General features: G+C 36.0%; 1 long non-coding RNA gene across 1 annotated transcript; it reads right to left on the bottom strand.

Moving 5' to 3' along the window:
• Window positions 1-1,373: 1,373 nt before the first annotated feature.
• LOC306868359 lies at window positions 1,374-4,382 on the bottom strand. The gene is made up of 3 exons (XR_013784095.1): window positions 3,786-4,382; window positions 3,514-3,642; window positions 1,374-1,905 (listed from the first exon to the last, which is right to left on the bottom strand). It is a non-coding gene; the product is annotated as an uncharacterized lncRNA (long non-coding RNA).
• Window positions 4,383-4,682: the final 300 nt, after the last annotated feature.

Genomic DNA, 4,682 nt, shown 5'->3' with positions numbered 1-4,682 from the left:
AACAATGAGTCTATATATTGTCCTGATCTCTCTTCTGTCTCATCTTTAGCTTTTGCATACCGAGGGAGATTTGCATGAGCAGCACAAGCTTTATATCTCTATGAACTCAACTTGACATGATCAAGAGCTCTTCTTCATCAACCAACAAACATGACTTTCAGCATTATCTTTGTCTGGACTCTGGCAGTGTTTTGTCAAGGTTTGCAAAATTATTTATGTTTGTATTTTCCAAAGATAAATTAGTGTGTGAAAATATTTGACTTCTATTGTTCTTCACTTGACAGAATCCATTGGGCAGGTGACAGTGACTCAAACTCCCTCACAGCTGCTCGCTCAAACAGGAGAAGAAGTCAAAATAAAGTGTAAAACTACCACAAATGCTGCCTGTTGTTGTGGTGGGAGTGGATGTCTTAGCTGGTATCTACAAAAACCTGGAGAAGCTCCTAAACTCCTTATTTATGGAGCGAATCAACGGCAGTCAGGAACTCCATCTAGATTCAGTGGCAGTGGATCTAACAGTGATTCCACTCTGACCATCAGTGGAGTCCAGCCTGAAGATACAGGAGATTATTACTGTCAGAGTTTCCATGTGATCAACAGTAAATATGTGTTTACACAGTGATAAAGAGTCGTACAAAAACCTCCGTCAGTCAGAGTCACAGTGACTGCACTGATACAGCTGAGAGATACTGCAGCTGCTCTACAACACAATCACACACAACACTGATCAACACAAACACTAATAACACAATATTATCACAGTCAACATCAGTCTTGTATTTCTGAAGAGAACGAGTCAATGTTTTATTATGATCATCAGCTGTAATAGATGATCCCTGTCAATCAAACTGAACAAAACGCATTCAGTCACTTCTGCTGTCTGGACGTGATGCTTTCTAGTTGATCCACAGAAAGATTTACATTCTTACACAGCAATAACTGATTCTTTATTTGTGATCATGGATTTTTATGATTTACATTTACATTATATTTATTTTAAGTTCATTATCTACTATAATATACTATAAATGTTCAACTATAAAATGTTAATAATCTCCTATAAATGTAATTATGAGTTTGTCTGTGTGCTGCTTGACTACAGCAGAAGTGAAACTGGTGTGTTTCAGTCCAGATCATGTAACCAATCAAACAGTGACTCTGGGAGTGTGGGCTGAAAATCTCATTTGCATTGTCAGGGTGGAGTGATTGTGATCCTCTCAGAATAGAGCAGCTCTGTCTCCAGAGACCATGTTCAAACCCCAAGAGCTTTATTTGACTAGATTTACTGCTACTGATCGAGCTTCTGAAAAGCACCTGGACAAACACTACATGCATCTTCATCTGTTAGTTGAATGATGTTGTCAGACACAAATGGAGCTTGTTGAGAAGCTTTATTGAATGTTGCAGCAAACACAGCAGATTGAAAGATCAGCCAGTGCTTTGACACTAGAGCTCTTTCAGTATTGAGTTGTAAATGACTACAGCTGCAGCACTAGACTCATGTGAATCCTGCCTGACACAGGACACTCAGATACGGCTCATCTTCAGGAGAGAGCAGCGCTCACTGGAGAAACATCAGCACTGCGAGCGACTAACAGCTACTCTTCTGGAACGAGGCCACATGAGGAGCTCCAGCATGTGTTACTCTGCAGACGTACTGGTCTTTCTCTTCCCAGAGTGCTTTGCTGAGGGTCAGGACGCTACTGCGGCTGTAGCGGCCATTCTGCTCGCTCTCTGCGCTGGTCACAACCCCCTCGGTGACCTCTAAGCCGTCCAGTGTCCAGCTCACCAGCGCCCCCTGTGGAGAGTAAGAGCTGAGCAGGCAGAGCAGTGCGGCTGATTCTCCAGAGATCTGCAGAGAAGAGGGCGGCAGCAGAGACACTGAGGGCTTCACTGTGGGACCAGCTGCAGGAGACAAACACAACACATTCACAAACACACAGAAAACACAAACACTACATAGATTTCATTGAAACCTCATAAAAGAAAAAAAAACATATTAAGATATTTACTTCTTTAACCCCAGTAGTCTTATATCCCTAAATAATGCATTATGCAGTTTAGTTAGGTGAGGTATTCAACTCAATTTCAAACAGAGATTGTGTGACTACAGATGATTTCACTGGAATTAGAAATTAATCAGTGAGTTATATTTTTGTATAAACTGTGCTTTTATTAAAATGTACTGAATTATAAGAACAACACGAGCGAAAGAGATTCAAAATCATTGATGGATCTATCAAAAGTAGCATACATTTAGTACATTTTAAAGTATATATTTTTCATTTAATCTCTTTTTATATGTATAATATACATGTGATAAACTAATCAAATCAAGAGTGAGCCACATTATGAAAAAGTGAATAGTTCAGTTCTTCTGAATATCTAAACATCACAATACTTTAGATAAAATATTTACTGTAAAACTATATTTATAAAATGTGTAACAATTTGTGTAACACAATGAGCAATAAATTTTTTTACAGTATTTATTAATCTTAGTTAACCTTGATTAATAAAGGTGAGGCAGAAGCAGGCTCAGAGAGAGAGGAAGAGACAACTCTATCAAAACATCTACAATAAAGTCTGAAATTACTACAGTGCTGTCTTCTCTTTTAATTCTATCAGTCAAACGTTTTCGAACACGTAGGCTTTTAATGTTTTTTAAAGAAAAAAAAATGGTTTGGGTCTCTTCTGCTCAAGCCTGCATTTATTTGATCTAAAGTTCAGCAAAAACAGTAACATTCTGAAATAGATTTTACTATTTATTTCTATTTAATATTCAATTTGAATATATATTAAAATGTAATTTATTCCTGTGATTTCAAAGCTGAATTTCTATAAGAATCCTGGGGGAAAAAAATATACTCATCTGTTTTAAATATTGATAATAATAATAATAATAATAATAATAATGATGATTTCTGAAGGATCATGTGACACTGACGAGTAATGATGCTGAAAATTTAGCCTTCATCACCGGAATAAATTACATTTTAAAATATATTAAAACAGAAATCAGTTATTTGAAATAGTAAAAATATTTCAAAATGTTACTGTTTTGCTGTATTTTGGATCAAATAAATGCAGGCTCGGTGAGCAGAAGAGGCTCCTTTAAAAAACATTAAAAATCATCAAACACTTTTAGTGTATATTTGTAACTACTGGATCATTTGTATTAATAAGCACCCACCCCCTTAGTGCCCCTTTTTTTGGTTTGGGCCACTGCCGCTCAACTCAGGTCCATTAATATTAGCAGATAAAACTTTGGATTTTAATACTGTATTAGTAAATGCTGCAATTAATATGCGATTGACTGAGATTAATAAATGCGTTACCAGAATTTTTCATTGTTATTTCATGTTAACTAATATTAACAAATGAAACATTGTAAAGTGTTACCAAAATATAAGTGTTCAATTTTTTTTCTGGTTCAATTAAAAATAATAATAGTAGTAATTGTACACAATCTAAATGGTATGTTTGCAGTGGAGAATTAAAATAGAGACTTACCGAGCAGCAGTTTAGTTCCTCCACCGAATGTGTACCACAGTGATACAATCTAATGAAGCGGTCGTACAAAAACCTCTATTCCACTCGATTGAACACAAACTCCAGCAGAGACAGAAACACTGATACACACTGATAGCAGAAACACCTCAGCTGTTAATGACACTCATTTAGTTTTGGAAAATGCTTTTCAAAAAGTAAGAATAAAACTTTCACATAAACTACCGTCAAAATATGCTGATATAACAATTTCTTAAAGATATATATTTAATGACCTTTGACCTCTTTTATCATGGATGACGTTTTGTTTCTCATAATAATGCTTCTGTTCTTCATATGCATCTCAATCCTCATGAATCCAAAAACAAAACAAAAAAACGGAAGATGAATTAAAACTGTCTCATGGACACTAACTGATCTTCAGTAAAACTGACTTTCATTAAATTTGCTAAACAGTTCCTAACAGCTCTGTGAGCACCACGGTTTCCTTACAGCATGAAGGTCCCTGGTTTGAGTCACTGTGCAGTAAATTAGTTCAAAAAGGTTTTTTTTTTTTTTGAAAACTTTACTTTTGAAACCTCTGGCCCTGGATTCAACAACAGTTACTACAAATAATGATCACACTTTATTTTATTTAGGTAGATGTTAGGTTTAGGTAGAGCCAATATGCTAATAATATGCATGCTAATAAGCAACTATTTAATAGTGAGACTTGGTTCCTATACTAAAGTGTTACAAAAATAATATTAGTGAAAATTGTAAGTCAAATATACTATAATATGGCTTTGTTTGTAGCTCAAGCTGTTGTAATCCTGCCCCCTTCTTTGCATCGTCAGCACATGCTTCAGTGCTCTGAGAGAGTTTATAGTGCTGTGAGTTTAACACTTCATGACTGAGAGCAGAACACAACACAATCTTCATCATCACACAAGACACAACAACAACAATGAACAACATCATCATCCTCATCTGGACTCTGACTCTCTGCATTCAGGGTAAATATTTTGTACTAAATTACACTAAACACATCTTATATAGAGTCCAAGAACCAGTAAATGTCTAAACTGTCTTATTTCAGAGCTCCGGGGACAAGTGACGGTGACTCAGAGACCAGAAATAACATCCATCAAACAAGGAGAAACTGTTACGATCAGCTGTAAAACCAGTCAGCC

Source organism: Barbus barbus (genome assembly GCF_936440315.1).
Source record: "Barbus barbus genome assembly, chromosome: 50".
NCBI lineage: Eukaryota > Metazoa > Chordata > Actinopteri > Cypriniformes > Cyprinidae > Barbus > Barbus barbus.
This window is presented reverse-complemented; position numbering and strand designations above follow the sequence as displayed.